Source organism: Haliaeetus albicilla, chromosome W, assembly GCF_947461875.1.
Source record: "Haliaeetus albicilla chromosome W, bHalAlb1.1, whole genome shotgun sequence".
NCBI lineage: Eukaryota > Metazoa > Chordata > Aves > Accipitriformes > Accipitridae > Haliaeetus > Haliaeetus albicilla.
The window spans coordinates 25,715,846-25,737,416 of NC_091515.1; the positions used below are offsets into that span (position 1 = coordinate 25,715,846).

The following is a 21,571-nucleotide window of genomic DNA, read 5'->3' on the forward strand; positions in this document are numbered from 1 at the left end:
TCCCTGGCCTTGTCTGGCAACTAGCCCTCTCCAAAACAATGCAGAGGGGCAGAAGGTAGCATAGTCCAGGCACTAGTCCCAGCTCGCAGTGAGGTTTAAGCTATGTTTTTCTGCAGAGGAAGAGATTTAATAGTATGGATGTGGATTGTTCTGTGATGAATGTCCCTGAATATAATCTCACCAAATGTACAACACCAGAATCCAAACACAGTACTGCATTTTGTGTATGTGAGCTCTCAGCTGTGTTACTTTCCCTTAAACAGAGCACTTAGTATTCCTTTTAGTGGAAGAATTCTTTCAAAAGAAAGTAGCTCTCCTTCAGCGAGATCTCTGGTTATATATAGGAACGGGAAATAATTGTCAGATGCTTGGTAGCCTAGATAAAGAAAATATGCCTCCCCTCAACTACTATCAGGGAAAATTGTGATTACAGCTACCTGTATGCAGATTTAAATGACAGGTCTTCAAGAAAAAGAAGAAAAACAAAAAATATTTGTATTGAGCAAATGTTGCAGACTTAGGATTATGAGATGAGAACTAAATGCATACTTAGGAAAGAGAGAACATGTTTAAGATTAAATATATGATTAAATACTTAGATTAGGGCTTGATGTTCCCCTAAAAAAATAAAAGGAAATATATTAAAAGAATTAATAATAATAAATATCACCTTGGGAAGCTTTGTGTCTGTGAACCTTCTAAAGCAGTAAATCTTTGGGAGAGATGTGAATGACCAGAGAAGCAGAGCACTCTATGGACAAGGGACACACTGGGAACAGGAATAGGGACATATAGAGAAAAGACAATAGAAAATAAGATTATAAGCATATAAACCATTTTCCTTTTTTGCAAGTTAAGTAGTAAGTAGAATTTTGAAAAAACAGGAAAAAAGTGACCAAAATTACGTGCATTTTTTACCAGATCTGCATATAAGTTGTGTATAGCAGTTGTTTTCTGAAAGGTCATCAGCAAGCTGGATACACCAAGAGATGGGAGAAAATCCTAGAAGTGTAGTGTTCCCAGTCACTATCAGGGAAGAGTTATTGAAGAGTGGTGGCAACTGCCACCCCATTTTATGTTGTGGCCACTGTTATACAGTTTTCTAGTGGGTCATTGAGGTCTTCAGAGTTCCCCTTGCTAAGAGGAATCATTTGATGGTATCAATATGCCACTTCACAGGTCTGTGCTTCTGTTTCCCTCTCAGCCTAGTGCAGAATGAACACTATGAGTAAGGAAATAAAATAGCCAAGCTTTGTCCTGCTTTGCAAAGTCTTTACTGGCACTTCTTTGGTGCTGCAGGACTCCAGCTGATGCTGGTAGGAGTCGCCTCATGCTCAAGCAGCTACAGCCAATGGTTTGCTATCTCTGCCATCTTCTGCACCACACTGGTCACCCTGGAGCAGGGGAATTTTGACCCATGAGTAGTATCTGTGGGTCAAATTCCACTGTTTCCCACATAGGTTTAAAGTCAGACTCCATAGGGCAATTTTGCCTTTGAACTGATTTAAATTAGACCAAAACTGAGGCCAAAATATACTGTTACTCTGAAAGGATCAGTCACAGGTGAAAAGAATTGTTATTGACAAAAATTACTCAAAGCAAAAGTTTCCCTTAAATTTTATGGGCTTTCTGTGAAATCGCACTGTTTTCTTTCAAGAGTGTTGAAAGTGATGAAATGCCATAATGTTTAACAGCAGAAACAAACATTTCCTGGTATATTTAAACTCTGCAATTCATTAGCTTTCCTCTAAGATGCTTCCACATATCAAACAGTGGGCCTGATCTTGCAGGCCCTTTTTCAGGTCAATATTCTGTTTTCATATTGATTTCCATGGAATGTTTGTATAAAAACAATAAGTAATAAGAAAATCCCCTTTATCACATATTGTCATTGATGAAAAAAACATTCCTGGAACCAAATTAATTTTGCTTCTCTGAGAAGCTGAAAGTGTGTCTTATTATGTGCAGCCATCTCTACAAACCATCCAAGGTGATCTGTTTGCTCACATTTCTTTTAATTGCTTATTCATCAGTTTATTAGAGAACATACTACTAGATAGCTCATGAGAGCATGCCTGTGTTTCTGAGTAATGATGTGCCACAGAGACAGTGAGCTGGCCTTCAAAGAGCTGACCTGTGTCCTGGAACACAGAGCGTGGCAGTCACACTGGCTAATTTACACTGCTTTTTGGCTGGGGGAATTAAGGCATCTCTGAGCTCCCCTCTGCTTCATACAGGTTGCTTGCAGTTCCTCCTCTAGTCCTTTTAAAGCACTGGATATCTTTATGTTCTGTTGTGTTTTGCAATATAGAAAAATACATATGTGAACCAATATATATAAATACAATAATGCCCAAAGGCCACAGGAACCAACTCTGCGAAATGCTGAGCAGCCCCTTTTCAGCTTCAATGGCAATATAGGGTGCTCTGAGCTTCCCAAACACCTTTAAAGCCTAGTCCATTCAGTCCTTTCATTGACTTCAACTGAAGGATCGATCTCTCCGCTTTTTACCAAAACTAGCCTTTCTTCGATTGATAACATGGGGGCTGCCAGCTGAAAATTCACTTCTAATGTTTACCTAGGTGCAACAAAAATGTGGTTTTGCTTTACTGTTCTCTAGAGGACACACCTCCTTTCTTCTCTTTCCCCTATTTTCTTTATATTTCCTTTGGCAACAGCTGAAAATTGCACTTTAAAATGTTATCACAGTTTAAAAGTTGATTAACGTAAACAGACTTTTAAGTTATGTTGCTTACTGAATCCATTAATACTTGGTAAGGGGAGAACTCAAAAGGTTCCTTTAAGTGGTAAACATATAAATCTGTTTTAGGCTTTGTAAAATAAAGCGTATTGATATACATCTTATTATGCAGTTTTTCAATTGCTGCAGGGTGGTTTTTTTTTTAAGTACCTGGCCCATAAATATTAAAGCACATCTCTCCTTAAAGGAAAAGAAGGAAAAGTATAATCTGGATGCTAGGACAACTAGAAAGAAGTAATGAATTATTGCTGTAATGACATGCTAATTAAAATTTTGCTTGTAACTCATGTAAGTGTTTGAAGCCCAGCAAATTTCTCTTTTCATTTGTGAAGTGTGAAGGTAAATTGCCCAGTGACAGTGGGGCATCGCTAACAAGTACAAATTGAATAACATGCTATCTTGCTCTATTAGTCCTGACTAGCATGTCTGAATTAGATATTCAGCACACTCCCCATTGTAGGCCTGACTGATAAATGCTAAGGAGAATTTGTCAAAACAACAGGAGCTACACCCAGTGGGACATCAATATGCTCCATTTAGTCACCCACCCGGCACTTCCTACATAGGATTGTCACATAAAATTAAGACTAGCCACTAACCAGCCATCAGGCTTGCAGCAGACATCAGGCAGCCTCTGTTCTGTATGCATATTAGTCACATGCTTAACAATTTGGGCTGTCATGACTGAAGCATGCGGTGACCTCTGGAGCAGAGGTTGAATTTTGCAATTACACTGAGACATCACGCTCAGCTGTTCAAGATTTTAGGCCATTTCCTGCCTGATCTGTGCACAGATGCACTGCCCTAAACTATAATCTGTGGCCTACTCCAAATGACAAATGGCACAGCATAGATTATTGCATTATGTATTAAGTACTACAAGTCTGTAAATTATAAGTAAACTACTGTTCAGCCCAAATGTCTCCTCCAGCTTTTAGAACACTTTCCTTCATAAAGCCTCTCATGTGCAGGACAAATAAATATTTGGAAAACCAAGGCATCAAAGTTTAAAGACTGAAATGTACTGTTTTCCCTGCAATTAGCTGCTTGAATATGAAACAGTTTTGTTCCAGCTGTAATTCAATAAGTCATTGCTGGACTTGCTTCTCCTTTATCCCTCCCCTTTTCACTGAGAATTATTAGCAAATTAAGGTTTTCTGTGAGCTCTATATGTTGAACTCTTTGTGCCAGATAAATAGTTGAGGCCAATATTGTCAGCCACTTTACATAGTTGTTTCATTATGGATTAGACATGCAATATGCAACACTAACAAAAATGAATAAGAAATCTAAACATCATCAGTTCTGAAGGATCTAATTTGTCATTCCATTATGCTTAATCTATGTTTATGCACTGAAGTTCTTGTTTATATGTGGAACAGCTTTAAAGAATATAAAAAAACAAGCTGGAGGGAAAGGCATTCACTCCCTTTCTTATTACTGAGCTGTAATATTTCAGTGGGCTACAAAGGATTTTTGTTAGAATATGACTGTGTACTTCCTATGTGTAGTTGGGACTCCAATATGTCAGCTATCTAATATCAACAACCAAATTCTTGGTGTTAGGAAAGAAAGGAAGAAGAAAACTGATGCCCATATATCTCTAAGGAAAAATTTGCATTGTTCATAGCTGGTTAATATATCCATAAAGCTGTCCTATGATATCCTTTAACTCACAGTCAGAGATGGTCAAAGCAGGGGTTTTCTCTTGCATTTCTCTTATCATTGACAGAAATCAATAGAAGTCACTTCTGTTAAGACAGGAGAAAGATTAGTACCCAACTGTCACATTGTGCTGTACCAGTCTGTAACATACAGGTACCCACAAAGTGAAAGACCAGGGTTTGATTTGCAGCTGTTCTGATGGTAGGATCGAATATCCACATCACACCTTTATGAGCAATGAAGTTGATGGCCCTACGTGTTCATAGGTACAGAGGTGGCTGCTGGAGAAACCTGTGTCTACGTGACAAGTGGCGCATGCTAAGAGGGTCCTGGGTGAGTGATTTTGACTTTGGGTCCATCAGATGGAACTGCTTTGAAGTGCTCAGGTAGATACCTCATAACACCAAGTACAGATCCAATGTTGGCACCAGAAAAAAAAACACTACCTCCTATTCACTGAACTGCTAATGCACATGTACCTCTGGTTACCCAAAACTACAACTGAACTAAATATGAGCTTTCAAGAGACTCTGGCAATTTTGCTTTGTATTATATATCAAAGGCTTAAAAGTCTTGTATCCACTCTCCTGTTGTGATTGGTAGTTACACAAGTAAGAAAATGATCATACATCTTTCTGGTCTTTAGACTAGCACCTTCCTACATTATGATAACATTGCCATTTGGAACACAACAATGCTCCAGCCTAAGGGGAATTCTGTTTTGTCTTTTAGGCTGACCACATCATGGCTCGAATACCAGATTTGATATACATATGGAAAAAATTACCTTACACTACGTGGAATCAGGGACCTTGAGGTTGATAACTGGGCAGCATCTTGTCTCTTGTTTCTCAGTGTAATAGCTTATAAGTCAACCAATATCATAGAATCATAGAAGAGAATCATAGAATCATTTAGGTTGGAAAAGACCTTCAAGATCATCAAGTCCAACCATCAACCATGCCCACTAAACCAGGTCCTGAAGTACCACATCCACTCGCTTTTTGAATACCTCCAGGGATGGTGACTCAACCACTTCCCTGGGCAGCCCATTCCAATGTTTGACAACCCTCTCAGTAAAAAAATTTTTCCTAATATCTAACCTAAATCTCCCTTGCCTCAACTTGAGGACATTTCCTCTTGTCCTATCACTAGTTACTTGATAGAAGAGACCAGCACCCACCTCACTACAACCCCCCTTCAGGTAGTTGTAGAGAGCAATAAGGTCTCCCCTCAGCCTCCTCTTCTCTAGACTAAACAACCCCAGCTCCCTCAGCCGATCCTCATAAGACTTGTGCTCCAGGCCCCTCACCAACTTGGTTGCCCTTCTCTGAACACACTCCAGCACCTCCATGTCTTTCTTGTAGTGAGGGGCCCAAAACTGAATACAGTACTTGAGGTGCGGCCTCACCAGTGCCGAGTACAGGGGAACAATCACCTCCCTGCTCCTGCTAGCCACACTGTTTCTGATACAGGCCAGGATGCCATTGGCCTTCTTGGCCACCTGGGCACACTGCTGGCTCATATTCAGCCGGCTGTCAACCAGCACGCCCAGGTCTTTCTCTGCTGGGCAGCTTTCCAGCCACTCTTCCCCAAGCCTGTAGCACTGCATGGGGTTGCTGTGACCGAAGCGCAGGACCCGGCACTTGGCCTTGTTGAACTTCATACGATTGGCCTCAGCCCATCGATACAGCCTGTCCAGATCTCTTTGTAGAGCCTCCCTACCCTCAAGCATATCGACCCTGCCTCCCAACTTGGTGTCATCTGCAAACTTGCTGAGGGTGCACTCAATCCCCTCATCCAAATCATCAGTAAAGATATTAAACAGAACGGGTCCCAACACCGAGCCCTGGGGAACACCACTTGTGACCTGCCGCCAACTGGATTTCACCCCATTCACCTCAACCCTCTGGCTCAGCCATCCAGCCAGTTTTTCACCCAGTGAAGAGTGCACTTATCCAGGCCACAAGACGCCAGTTTCTCAAGGAGTATGCCATGAGAGACAGTGTCAAAGGCCTTGCTGAAGTCCAGGTAGATAACATCCACAGCCTTTCCCTCATCCACTAGGCGGGTCACCTGGTCATAGAAGGAGATCAGGTTGGTCAAGCAGGACCTGCCTTTCGTAAACCCATGCTGACTGGGCTTGATCCCTTTCTTATCCTGGACTTGCCATGTGAGTGCTCTCAAGACAAACCGTTCCATAATCTTCCCCGGTACCAAGGTCAGGCTGACAGGCCTGTAGTTCCCCGGATCCTCCCTCCGACCCTTCTTATAAATGGGAGTCACATTGGCAAGCCTCCAGTCCTCTGGGACCTCCCCTGTTGACCAGGATTGCTGATAGATGATAGAGAGTGGCTTGGCAAGGACCTCTGCCAGTTCCCTCAGTACTCTTGGATGGATCCCATCAGGTCCCATAGATTTCTGAGTGTCCAGATGGCGTAGCAGGTCCCTAACTAATTCCTCCTGGATTAAGGGGGGTATGTTCTGCTCTTCATCCTTACCTTCCAGCTCAAGGGGTGGAGTACCCTGGGGATAACTGGACTCACTATTAAAGACTGAGGCAAAGAAGGCATTAAGTACCTCGGCCTTTTCCTCATCACTGGTTGCTACGTTCCCTTCTGTATCCATTAAAGGAAAGATATTCTCCTTGGGATTCTTTTTACTGTTAACATATTTGTAAAAACATTTTTTGTTGTCCCTTACAATAGTGGCCAGATTTAGTTCCAGCTGAGCTTTTGCCTTTCTAATTTTCTCTCTATATGACCTAACAAGATCCCTGTACTCCTCCCAAGTTGCCCACCCTTTCCTCCAGAGATGATAAACTCTCCTTTTTTCCTTGAGTCCTAGCAAAAGCTCCCCATTCAGCCAGGCCGGTCGTTTTCCTTGGCGGTTCGACTTGCGGCACATGGGAATAGCCTGGTCCTGAGCCATTAAGATTTCCTTCTTGAAGAATGTCCATCCCTCCTGGACCCCTTTGCCCTTCAGGACTGTCTCCCAAGGGACTCTCTCAACCAGTGCCTTGAAGAGGCCAAAGTTTGCCCTCCAGAAGTCCATAGTGGTGGTTTTGCTAACCCCCTTCCTTGCCTCACCAAGAATCAAAAATTCTATCATTTCATGGTCGCTAAGCCCAAGACCGCCTCCGACCATCACACCTCCCACCAGTCCTTCCCTGTTCGTAAACAACAGATCTAGCAAGGCTCCTCCCCTGGTTGGCTCACCCACCAGCTGTGTCAAGAATTTATCTTCCACACACTCCAGGAACCTCCTAGATTGTTTACTCACTGCTGTGTTGTGTTTCCAGCAGATGTCTGGAAAGTTGAAGTCCCCCACAAGGACAAGGGCACACGATTCTGAGACTACTGCCAGCCGCTTGTAGAACAATTCATCCGTCTCTTCAACCTGGTCGGGCGGTCTATAACAGACTCCCAGCACAATAGCTGTCTTATTGGCTTTCCCTCTCATCCTCACCTATAAGCACTCCACCTTGTCATCAGAATTGTGTAGCTGTCTACAGTCCAAACACTCCCTAACATAGAGAGCCACCCCACCACCTCTTCTACCTTGCCTATCCCTTCTGATGAGCTTGTAGCCATCCATTTGTCATGGTTTCAGCCCAGCCGGTAACAAAGGACCATGCAGCCACTCGCTCACTCCTCCCGCCCCCCTCCGGTGGGATAGGGAGGATACGGAGGAGAGAAAAGAAAAAAAAAAAAACCAACCTGGAACCTCGAGGGTTGAGATAAAGGCAGTTTACTGGGACAACACAAAAAGAGAAGTTACAACAACAACAACGGTACTAATGAAAGAATATACGAAGCGAGTGATGCACAGTGCAACTGCTCACCACCCGGAACCCGACGCTCCGCCACTTCCCCCACTGAAAGCCGAGAGAGCACCCCCAGCCCGCTCCCCATTTATATATTGAGCATGATGGCACATGGTATGGAATAGCTCCTTGGCTAGTTCAGGTCAGCTGTCCCGGCTATGCCCCCCACCTCCCAGGTTCCTGTAAAAATTAACTTTGTCCCAGATGAACCCAGGACATTATCCACCCCTTATTCTATACCATCTACATCATGCCCAGATCTTAGATTTTTCCAATCAACCACTACCACTTTCCTTGCCTTATATATATAAGTATATGGACACCCTCCTACCACACACACCCACAAATAGTATTCCCTTATCGATGGGCTATCCCTCTAATGTGTCCATCAATTTTATTTAGTCCATGACTTTGGGGCTCCATCTGTTGTAACAGTTCTTCAGGATAAGAGAGATGGTGTGAGGTGTTGGGTTGTTGTATGCTGCCTCTGGAACTTGTGGCTAGTACATTTGGTGCAACCCACACCTTGGTCTGCAGGTCGAAGATGTTGATCTTGAGGAAATTGCTGGGCACCAGTTCAAGTTCTATCACTGTTGTACTTGGCTCAGTTTCAAAGTCCATCCTTCAGTCATTTGGGTAATTCTTACAGTAATACCCTTGATATGGCATATAGACACTATAGATACAATGACATGCATTGGCAGGTTATTTAGCAGTTAAATATCATACAGCCCAATTCACTGGCTAGTCTCTCCCAAAATCAAATCTCCCTGAGGTACACATCGAACTTCCCCATCCTTCTGCATCACCCACCAGGTGTACCCAGGTCCCTGAGCAAAAACAACCCCTTGAATGGGTTTGTTTCTGCTTGAGGGAGGACTAACCCAGACTGTCTTTCCTAACATACTCCTCATGCGCACTACAGGGACTTTATCCCCTTCTACAGTATGTGGAAGTCTTGGCTGGGCGGGGCCAGCCCGATTGGCAGATCCTCTGGTGTTGACTAACCAGGTGGCTTTTGCTAAATGTGTATCCCAATGTTTGAAAGTTCCACCCCCTATTGCTTTCAATGTAGTCTTTAACAGCCCATTGTATCGTTCGATTTTTCCGGAGGCCGGTGCGTGATAAGGGATGTGATATACCCACTCAATGCCATGTTCTTTGGCCCAGGTGTCTATGAGGTTGTTTCGGAAATGAGTCCCATTGTCCGACTCAATTCCTTCTGGGGTGCCGTGTTGCCATAAAACTTTCTCTTCAAGGCCCAGGATAGTGTTCCAGGCAGTGGCGTGGGGTACAGAATGTGTTTCCAGCCATCCAGTGGTTGCTTCCGCCATTGTAAGCACATGTCACTTGCCTTGGTGGGTTTGTGGGAGTGTGACGTCATCAATCTGCCAGGCCTCCCACTGTTATATTTCAGCCATCGCCCTCCATACCACAGGGGCTTCAACCGCTTGGCTTGCTTAATTGCAGCACACATTTCACATTCATGGATAACCTGTGCGATAGTGTCCATGGTCAAGTCCACCCCTCAATCACGAGCCCATCTATATGTTGCATCTCTTCCCTGATGGCCTGAAGTATCATGGGCCCACAGAGCCATAAATAGCTCACCCCTATGTTGCCAGTCGAGGTCCACCTGAGACACTTCAATCTTGGTGGCCTGATCCACCTGTTAATTATTTTAATGTTATTCAGTGGCATGACCCTTGGGTATGTGAGCATCTACATGACGTACTCTTACAACCAGATTCTCTAGCCGAAAAGCAATATCTTGCCACAGTGCAGCAGCCCAAATGGGTTTACCTCTGCACTGCCAGTTGCTCTGCTTCCATTGCTGTAACCACCCCCACAGGGCATTTGCCACCATCCAGGAGTCAGTATAGAGATAGAGCACTGGCCACTTCTCCCTTTCAGCAGTGTCTAGCGCTAGCTGCATGGCTTTCACCTCTGCAAACTGACTCGATTCACCTTCTCCTTCAGCAGTCTCCGCAACTTGTCATGTAGGACTCCATACAGCAGCCTTCCACCTCCGATGCTTTCCCACAATGCGACAGGACTCATCAGTGAACAGGGCATATTGCCTCTCATTTTCTGACAGTTTATTATTCAGTGGAGCCTCTTCAGCCCGTGTCACCTCCTCCTCTGTTGACATTCCAAAATCTTTGCCTTCTGGCCAGTCCGTGATCACTTCCAAAATTCCTGGGCGACTGAGGTTTCCTATGCGAGCTCGTTGTGTGATCTGTGTGGCCCACTTACTCCACGTGGCATCAGTTGCATGATCTGTAGAGGAGACCCTCCCTTTGAAGATCCAGCCCAGCACTGCCAGTTGGGGTGCTAAGAGGAGCTGTGTCTCAGTACCAACCACTTCTGAGGCAGCTCAAACTCCTTCATATGCGGCCAATATCTCTTTTTCAGTTGGAGTATAGTGAGCCTCGGATCCTCTGTATCCCCGACTCCAAAACCCCAGGGGTCGGCCTCGGGTCTCCCCAGGTGCTTTCTGCCAGAGGCTCCAGGTAGGGCCATTCTCCCCAGCTGCAGTACAGAGCACATTTTTAACATCTTGCCCTGCCCGGACTGGCCCAAGAGCTACTGCATGAACAATCTCCCGCTTAATTTGTTCAAAGGCTTGTCGTTGCTCAGGGCCCCATTTAAAATCATTCTTCTTCCGGGTCACTTGATAGAGAGGACTTACAATCAAACTGTAATTCGGAATGTGCATTCTCCAAAAGCCCACAACACCTAAGAAAGCCTGTGTTTCCTTTTTATTAGTCGGTGGGGACATAGCTGCTATTTTGTTAATCACATCCATTGGGATATGACGACGCCCGTCTTGCCATTTTACTCCTAAGAACTGGATCTCCTGTGCAGGTCCCTTGACCTTACTTTCTTTTATGGCAAAACCAGCTTTCAGAAGGATTTGGATTATTTTCTTCCCTTTCTCAAAGACTTCTTCTGCCGTGTTGCCCCATACGCTGATGTCGTCAATGTACTGCAGGTGTTCCGGAGCTTCACCTTTTTCCAGTGCAGCCTGGATCAGTCCATGGCAAATAGTGGGGCTGTGTTTCCACCCCTGGGGCAGTCGATTCCAGGTGTACTAGACGCCCCTCCAAGTGAAAGGAAACTGTGGCCTGCGCTCCACTGCCAAAGGAATGGAGAAAAATGCATTAGCAATGTCAGTTGTGGCATACCACTTGGCTACCTTTGACTCTAGTTCGTATTGAAGTTCTAACGTATCTTGAACGGAAGCACTCAGCGGTGGCGTAACTTCATTCAGGCTGCGATAGTCAACTGTTAGTCTCCACTCCTCATTAGACTTTCACACTGGCCATATGAGACTATTAAAGGGTGAGCGAGTTTTGCTGATCACTCCTCGGCTCTCCAATTGGCAAATCAGCTTATGGATGGGGATCAGGGAGTCTCGGTTGGTGCGATATTGCCCCCGGTGCACCGTCGTGGTAGCAATTGGCACCTGTTGTTCTTCAACCTTCAGCAACCCCACAACCGAAGGGTCTTGGGAGAGACCAGGCAGGGTAGACAGCTGTTCAATCTCCTCTGTCTCCAAGGCAGCTATACCAAAGGCCCAACGGTACCCTTTTGGGTCCTTGAAATACCCCCTCCTGAGATAATCTATACCAAGGATGCACGGGGCCTCTGGGCCAGTTGCAATGGGGTGTTTATGCCACTCATTCCCGGTTAGACTCATTTCAGCTTCCAATACAGTTAGCTCTTGGGATCCCCCTGTCACACCAGAGATACAGATGGGTTCTGCCCCTTTATAACTTGATGGCATTAGGGTGCATTGTGCACCAGTATCTACTAGAGCCTTATATTCCTGTGGGTCTGATGTGCCAGGCCATCAAATCCACACAGTCCAGTAGACTCGGTTGTCCCTCTCCTCCACCTGGCTGGAGGCAGGGCCCCTCCAATCCTGGTTAGAATATCCGTTACTCACTTTTTGTACACGTGAATCAGAAGTCCCTTCAAGAGGATCAGAAATGAGATCAGCCCATCTACTGCGCCCGGGGGACTGCTCACGGGAAACTGGAGCAGCAGTTTTCCAAGAAGAATCTTCTTTTCTGGTTGCTTTTTCTTGCAACTCCCGTACCCGTGCATTCAGGACTGAGGTAGGTTCTCCATCCCACTTCCTCATGTCCTCTCCATGGTCACGCAGGTAAAACCACAGGTTAGCCCATCGTGTGTACTTTCTCTCTCCTCTCTCTTGGGCAGAGGAATGCTTACTCCCTCTCTCTTGGGCAGAGGAATGCTTACTCCCAATAGCTGCGATGCGGGCCTGTACAGTTGGGGAGGAGGACATATCCACTTTGAATTGCTGGAACTCCCGGGACAATTCCTCTACAGCCGAGACACAGGCCCGTAGGGAGGAAGAGAGACTTCCTTCATATTGCCGGAGTTGGACAGCCAGTTCGTCCACCGTTTGTCCATAGCCTTCTTTCCAGGACATTACTGCCAATGAGTTGGCATAGGTTGGTGGTGCACTTCGCAGAAACTTCCGCCACATCGGTTGTGTGCATTGGACTTCATCTGGATCTGTGGGTGACTGCCCATTTTCTGGATCATTATAAATCACCTCCAGCACGGCTAATTCCCTCAGGTACTGGATACCTCTCTCCATGGTGGTCCACTTGCCTTGGTGACATCTAACTTCATCCTTGAAAGGATACCTTTCCTTTACACCTGACAGAAGTTGCCTCCAGAGGCTGAGGACTTGTGTTTTTCTCCCAATCGCCTTGTCAATGCCCCCTTCCCTAGACAGAGATCCCACGGTGCCTGTTGCCCTGTTTTCCATCTTTTCCCTCTTTTCCCCCTGAGGGTGCTGCCTAATATCAAGCAGTGTTTGGTACATACTGGCCAGGGCCCAGCACAGTGCAGCGAGTTGTGTGTCTCTGGAATAGCCACAGCATTTTCCTTTCAAATATTCTATCACTTCATGAGGGTTCTGTAGTTGTTTGGGAGTGAACTTCTAAGACACTGGAGGTGAGAAGTTCTCTAGATACCTGCCCATATCCACCGCCATGCTGTGCCACCCATGAATATCCAGCTTTGGGGCAGATCTCTGGGTGGTACTCTTAAAGAGCCTTTCTGTAGCCCTAAACAAGACCTGAAACATATTCAGAAGGCATAGCACTAACAGCACACTGGCTTGCGCATCCCAAGGATATTCAAAATTCTCAAAAGCTGTTGTAATTAGTCGGAAGGAGAGAAGGGAGGCGAACGGACGGGGGGGGGGAAGTATCCCCCCCTGACTTCCCCATGGATTGGGTGTAATTATCAGTAAAATCCGATAGAAGGTGCCCGAAGTATGGAAATGATATCACTGCTGCCTCATACAGATACCAGCTTAACCTCATGACCAGTGATGTAATCATTTCACAAGTCGACATTGCCCAGTACAGCAAAATGATAATCCCTATCCCTCTCCCAGAGATGAGATACGCAACTACAGGCAATACATTGAGCATATAGGAACTTACAAAACACCACCATGTAAACAAATGAATCAACATTGTGACTAGCATCTATTTATCTAATATAAGAAATGCGTATGACAAATTTGTTTCAACACGCTGTGGCCAGATCTGTCGTTATCTCAACCCTTCATGCCCCACGTTGGGCGCCAAAAAGGACTGTCGTCGTTTCAGCCCAGCCGGTAACAAAGGACCATGCAGCCACTCGCTCACTCCTCCCGCCCCCCTCCGGTGGGATAGGGAGGATACGGAGGAGAGAAAAGAAAAAAAAAAAACCAACCTGGAACCTCGAGGGTTGAGATAAAGGCAGTTTACTGGGACAACACAAAAAAAAAGTTTACAACAACGGTACTAATGAAAGAATATACAAGCGAGTGATGCACAGTGCAACTGCTCACCACCTGGAACCCGACGCTCCGCCACTTCCCCCACTGAAAGTCGAGAGAGAGCTCCCCCCAGCCCGCTCCCCATTTATATATTGAGCATGATGGCACATGGTATGGAATAGCTCCTTGGCTAGTTCAGGTCAGCTGCCTCGGCTATGCACCCCACCTCCCAGGTTCCTGTAAAAATTAACTCTATCCCAGCTGAACCCAGGACACCATTGCAGCACTCCAGTCATGGAAGTCGTCCCACCATGTTTCCTTGATGGCGACTAAGTCATATCTGTCCTGCTGCACGATGGCTTCCAGCTTCTCCTGTTTATTGCCCATGCTGCGTGCACTGGCATAGATACATTTGAGCTGGCCTATCGAATCCACCCCTAACATCGGCCTGCTGCCCCCAGGCTCATCTCTGGTGCACCTAGTTTTATCCCTTACCCCCTTCAAACCTAGTTTAAAGCCCTTTCTATGAGCCCCACCATCTCACAAGCGAGGACTCTTTTCCCCCTTTGAGATAGCTGGACACCATCTGTCGCTAGCAAGCCCAATGCCATGTAAACCTCCCCACGATCAAAAAAACCCAAAATTCCACCCATGGCACCAGCTTCTGAGCCACGTATTAACCAGGTGTGTTTTCCTGTTCCTTTCAGTGTATTTCCCTGCCATTGAAGGGATTGAGGAAAACACTACCTGTGCTCCCGATCCTTCCACTAATCATCCCAGTGCCCTCAAGTCCCTTTTGATTGCCTTTGGATTCCTCTCTGCAATCTCATCACTGCCAACCTGCACAACCAGCAATGGGTAATAATCAGAGGACTGAACCAGACCAGGGAGTTCCCTGGCAATGTCTTTTGCCTGGGCCTGAGTCCAACTCCCTGCTCCTCACAGGACAACCTAAAACTAAATCATATGGCTAAGAGCGTTGTCCAGATGCTCCTTGAACTCTGACAGGCTTGGTGCTGTGACCACTTCCCTGGGGAACCTGTTCCAGTGAACGACCACCTTCTCAGTGAAGAACCTTTTCCTAATGTCCAATCTGAACTTCCCCTGACACAGCTTCATGCCATTCTCTCGTGTCCTACTGCTGGTCAGCGGAGAGAAGAGATCAGCACCTCCTGCTCCGCTGCCCCCCTTGAGGAAGTTGTAGACTGCAATGAGGTCACCCCTCAGCCTTCTCTTCTCCAAGCTGAACAAACCAAGTGACCTCAGCGGCTCCTCATAAGTCTTGCCCTCGTAGGCCTTTCACCATCTTGGTCACCCTCCTCTGGACACACTCTAATAGTTTGATGGCCTTCTTATGTTGAGGCACCCAAACCAGCATACAGTACTCGAGGTGGGGCCGCACCAGTGCAGTGCACAGTGGGACAATCACCTCCCTTGACCAGCTGGCTATGCTGTGCTTGATACACCCCAGAACACGGTTGGTCCTTTTGGCTGCCAGGGCACACTGTTGACTCATATTCAACTTGCCATCAACCCAAACCCCCAGATCTCTTTCTGCGGGGCTGCTCTGCAGCCTCTCGTCCACCACATTGTAGGTATAACCAGGATTACCCATTCCCAGGTGGAGAATCTGGCACTTGCTCTTGTTAAATTTCATATGGTTGGTGATTGCCCAGCTCTCTAGTCTATCCTGAATAGGAGCCAGCCGTGTGCCCAGGTGGCCAAGAAGGCCAATGGCATCCTGGCCTTTATCAGAAATAGTGTGGCCAGCAGGAGCAGGGAGGTGGTTGTTCCCCTGTACTTGGCACTGGTGAGGCCGCACCTCAAGTACTGTGTTCAGTTTTGGGCCCCTCACTACAAGAAAGACATTGAGGTGCTGGAGCGTGTCCAGAGAAGGACAACCAAGTTGGTGAGGGGCCTGGAGCACAAGTCTTATGAGGAGTGGCTGAGGGAGCTGGGGCTGTTTAGTCTAGAGAAGAGGAGGTTGAGGGGAGACCTTATTGCTCTCTACAACTACCTGAAGGGGGGTTGTAGTGAGGTGAGTGCTGGTCTCTTCTATCAAGTAACTAGTGATAGGACAAGAGGAAATGTCCTCAAGTTGAGGCAAGGGAGATTTAGGTTAGATATTAGGAAAAATTTTTTTACTGAGAGGGTTGTCAAACATTGGAATGGGCTGCCCAGGGAAGTGGTTGAGTCACCATCCCTGGAGGTATTCAAAAAGCGAGTGGATGTGGTACTTCAGGACCTGGTTTAGTGGGCATGGTTGATGGTTGGACTTGATGATCTTGAAGGTCTTTTCCAACCTAAACAATTCTATGATTCTATCCAGATTTCTCTGTATGCCTCTTGTCGTGGTTTAAGCCCAGCCGGTAACAAAGCACCACCAAGACGCTCGCTTACTCACTCCTCCCCCCCGGCCCCAGTGGGATGAGGAGAAAATATAAAGAAAAGCTCGTGGGTTGAGACAAGAACAGGGAGGGGTCACTTACCACTTATGGTCATGGGCAAAAGACAGACTCAGCTTGGGGAAGAAACAAAATCAATTTTATTTACTACAAATCAAATCGAAACAAGGATATTGAGAAGTAAAACCAAACCTTACGAGTCCTTTCCATGGGCTTCAGCTCTTCCCAAACTTCCCTGGCGTGGGTCCTTTCCGCAGGCCGATCTTCAGTCACAAACTGCTCCAGTGCTGGCTTTCCCATGGAGTCATGGCCATCTTCGGGGGCATCTGCTCCCCCACTCCCCTCCATGGGCTGGGGGGGAACAGCCTGCCATCTCACCACGGGCTGCAGGGGCATCCCCTCCTCCACCACTCCTCCTCCCCTTCCTCCTTCACTGACCTCAGTATCTGCAGAGGGGTTCCTCTCACATTCCAATCCCCCTACTCACTGCAGGTTCCCCTTTTGAAATCTGTTCTCCCAGAGGTGCCACCACCGTCACTGATTGGGTCAGCCTGGGCCAGAGGCGGGTCCGACTTGGAGCCGGGGGAGCTTCTAGCAGCTTCTCACAGGAGCCACCCCTGAGGCCCCTCCCCCGCTACCAAAAAAACCCCTACGCCATAACACCAGCACATTTAAAAATTATGAAAAGTTTGATGGAAAAATAAGAAGTACCTGTATTTATTATAATTACAAATATCCAGTTCTCCTGCATGGCTTTGTCTCCTCCTCGTCAAATCAGTAAGTACATGGAATTAATACGATTTTATTGTCATGTTACCCAGAAAGTGAACTCTCCAAGAGCAGTCAGGTAAGTTATTACACAGCATAAAATCAATTTTGCCAATCTAATGTGGTAGTATTTACAAAGGCAGTTGGTAATTTTTTCTGATACGTGTGCGTTCTGAAACATATTACTTTAATTATGCTGATTCACTTACTTAAGATAAAGGAATTGAAGAAGGATTATATATATCTCTCTCTATATATATCTCAATTCAAGAACAAAACAGGTAGGAAGAAGTATCTGTGTGAGTGCCAGAGTGTAAATCACATAATTTCCTATAAAAACAGAAACAGAACAGAAGGAAAAAAGATTTATATTGGAAAAGAAACATTGTGCTGCCATTGGTCAGCTGGTAAGACATGTTTTTCTGGTGGAAAACAAAAAGGAAAAGGGAAAATTATTGTAAAGACTGTTATGTGGATTTTTTCCCCCATCTTTTCATAGAAGACAAATAGATGTTTACTGCATTTGTCGGAAAACAAAGTTATGTCACCTTTTGAATCCTTCTTTGCAGATCTTTATTCTGGCAGGTTCTTAAACCACTCACTGCATTAGAAATATATTAGCAGAAAAGAAGGAAAGCAAGATGCTTTAAACATAAAGTAGATATCTCTCGAAGCCAAAATCGTTCTGCCAGAATGAGTTTAACATCAAGAACAACAAATATGCAGTTAACCACTTGTCGTGGTTTAACACCAGCCAGCAACTAAGCACCACGCAGCCACTCACTCACTCCCCCCCACCCATTGGGATGGGGGAGAAAATCGGGAAAAGAATTAAAACTTGTGGGTTGAGATAAGAACGGTTTAATAGAACAGAAAAGAAGAAACTAATAATGATAATGATAACACTAATAAAATGACAACAGCAGTAATAAAAGGATTGGAATGTACAAATGATGCGCAGGGCAATTGCTCACCACCCGCCAACCAACACCCAGCTAGTCCCCGAGCGGTGATTCCCCGCCCCTACTTCCCAGTTCCTATACTAGATGGGACGTCACATGGCATGGAATACCCCTTTGGCCACTTTGGGTCAGCTGCCCTGGCTGTGTCCTGTGCCAACTTCTTGTGCCCCTCCAGCTTTCTCGCTGGCTGGGCACGAGAAGCTGAAAAATCCTGGACTTGAGACTAAACACTACTTTTAGCAACAACTGAAAACATCAGTGTTATCAACATTCTTCGCATACTGAACTCAAAACCACAGCACTGTACCAGCTACTAGGAAGACAATTAACTCTATCCCAGCTGAAACCAGAACAGTATCCACCCCTTATTCTATACCATTGACGTAATGCTCAGTTCTCGTACCCTTAGTTACATCCTGGTCCATCATCATCATCTTTTCCATCCCTTTGAGACATATGAACAATGATATATATATATATGTATGTATATATGTATACACACACAGAGATATCATTCCTTTAGTTTATGGGTTATGTTCATAAAACGTTTGTTGAGTTCATTTAGTTTCCGACTCTGGGCTCCATCTGTCATACCAGTCTGTCTAGGCAGGAGGGATGGTGCAAAGTCCTCTCAGTCGGCAGAGCAGGATCGGGCTTCCATGCGGTGTGACGAGCAGGTGACATTTGATGCAGCAGGAGGATGGTGTGCACCGTTGGATTGTTGCATGCTGCAGTCAGTTCTGGTTCCATCACTACTGCGCTTTGCTCAGTTTTATCACAGTTCTTTCTTGCTTGATCTATGCGATTCTTACTCTAGTACTATGGATATAGCATATAACAATTATAGTAATGATAACATACAGTAGCAGGGTTATATAGCAACTAATATCATACAGTTTAATTCTGGCTATTCTCACCTAAAATCAAATCCCCTTGAGGCACACATCGGACTTCCCCATCTTTTCGCATCACCCACCAAGTGCACCCAGGCCCTTGAGCAAAAGCAATCCCACGAATGGGTTTACCTTTGCCTGAGGCAGGAGTAACCCAGACTGTTTTCCCTAACATATTTTTCATGTGCACTACAGGGACTTTATCCCCTTCCACAGTATGTAAAAGTTCTGACTGGGCAGGGCCACTCCGATTGGCAGATCCTCTGGTGTTGACTAACCAGGTGGCTTTTGCTAAATGTGTATCCCAATGTTTGAAGATTCCACACCCCATTGCTCTCAATGTAGTCTTTAACAGTCCATTATATCGCTCAATTTTCCCAGAGGCAGGTGCATGATAGGGGATATGATACACCCACTCAATGCCATGCTCATTGGCCCAGGTGTCTATGAGGTTGTTTTGGAAATGAGTCCCGTTGTCTGACTCAATTCTTTCTGGGGTGCCATGTCACCACAAGACCTGCTTTTCAAAGCCCAGGATTGTGTTCCGGGCAGTGGCATGCGGCACAGAATGTGTTTCCAGCCATCCGGTGGTTGCTTCCACCATTGTAAGCACATGGCACTTGCCTTGGCAAGTTTGTGGGAGTGTGACATCATCAATCTGCCAGGCTTCCCCATATTTATATTTCAGCCATCGCCCTCCATACCACAGGGGCTTCAACTGCTTGGCTTGCTTAATTGCAGCACACATTTCACATTCATGGATAACCTGTGCGATAGTGTCCATGGTCAAGTCCACCCCTCAATCACGAGCCCATATACATGTTGCATCTCTTCCCTGATGGCCTGAGGTGTCATGGGCCCACAGAGCCATAAATAGCTCACCCCTATGTTGCCAGTCGAGGTCCACCTGAGACACTTCAATCTTGGTGGCCTGATCCACCTGTTAATTATTTTAATGTTATTCAGTGGCCCGACTCTTGGGTATGTGAGCATCTACATGACGTACTCTTACAACCAGATTCTCTAGCCGAAAAGCAATATCTTGCCACAGTGCAGCAGCCCAAATAGGTTTACCTCTGCGCTGCCAGTTGCTCTGCTTCCATTGCTGTAACCACCCCCACAGGGCATTTGCCACCATCCAGGAATCAGTATAGAGATAGAGCACTTGCCGCTTTTCTCTTTCAGCAATGTCTAATGCTAGCTGCATGGCTTTCACCTCTGCAAACTGACTCGATTCACCTTCTCCTTCAGCAGTCTCCGCAACTTGTCATGTAGGACTCCATACAGAAGCTTTCCACCTCCGATGCTTTCCCACAATGCGACAGGACTCATCAGTGAACAGGGCATATTGCCTCTCATTTTCTGACAGTTTATTATTCAGTGGAGCCTCTTCAGCCCGTGCCACCTCCTCCTCTGTTGACATTCCAAAATCTTTGCCTTCTGGCCAGTCCATGATCACTTCCAAAATTCCTGGGCGACTGGGGTTTCCTATGCGAGCTCGTTGTGTGATCAGTGCAATCCACTTACTCCACGTGGCATCAGTCGCGTGATGTGTAGAGGAGACCCTCCCTTTGAACATCCAGCCCAGCACTGCCAGTTGGGGTGCTAAGAGGAGCTGTGTCTCAGTACCAACCACTTCTGAGGCAGCTCGAACTCCTTCATATGCTGCCAATATCTCTTTTTCAGTTGGAGTATAGTGAGCCTCGGATCCTCTGTATCCCTGGCTCCAAAACCCCAGGGGTCGGCCTCGGGTCTCCCCAGGTGCTTTCTGCCAGACACTCCAGGTAGGGCCATTCTCCCCAGCTGCAGTATAGAGCACATTTTTAACATCTTGCCCTGCCCGGACTGGCCCAAGAGCTACTGCATGAACAATCTCCCGCTTAATTTGTTCAAAGGCTTGTTGTTGCTCAGGGCTCCATTTAAAATCATTCTTCTTCTGGGTCACTTGATAGAGAGGACTTACAATCAAACTGTAATTTGGAATATGCATTCTCCAAAACCCCACAACACCTAAGAAGGCCTGCGTTTCCTTTTTATTAGTCGGTGGGGACATAGCTGCTATTTTGTTAATCACATCCATTGGGATATGACGACGCCCGTCTTGCCATTTTACTCCTAAGAACTGGATCTCCTGTGCAGGTCCCTTGACCTTACTTTCTTTTATGGCAAAACCGGCTTTCAGAAGGATTTGGATTATTTTCTTCCCTTTCTCAAAGACTTCTTCTGCCGTGTTGCCCCATATGCTGATGTCGTCAATGTACTGCAGGTGTTCCGGAGCTTCACCTTTTTCCAGTGCAGCCTGGATTAGTCCATGGCAAATGGTGGGGCTGTGTTTCCACCCCTGGGGCAGTCGATTCCAGGTGTACTAGACGCCCCTCCAAGTGAAAGGAAACTGTGGCCTGCGCTCCACTGCCAAAGGAATGGAGAAAAATGCATTAGCAATGTCAGTTGTGGCATACCACTTGGCTACCTTTGACT

The 21,571-nt window shown here is 46.1% G+C and overlaps 1 long non-coding RNA gene across 1 annotated transcript in view; it reads right to left on the reverse strand.

Annotated features, from left to right (window-relative positions):
* LOC138683533 (uncharacterized) overlaps positions 1–14,804 on the reverse strand; it is a 287,545-nt gene extending 272,741 nt beyond the window's left edge. Inside the window, exon 1 of the long non-coding RNA XR_011323027.1 lies at positions 14,561–14,804. This is a non-coding gene — a long non-coding RNA (uncharacterized lncRNA). The remainder of the gene's footprint in view (positions 1–14,560) is intronic.
* Between the last annotated feature and the right edge of the window lie 6,767 nt (positions 14,805–21,571).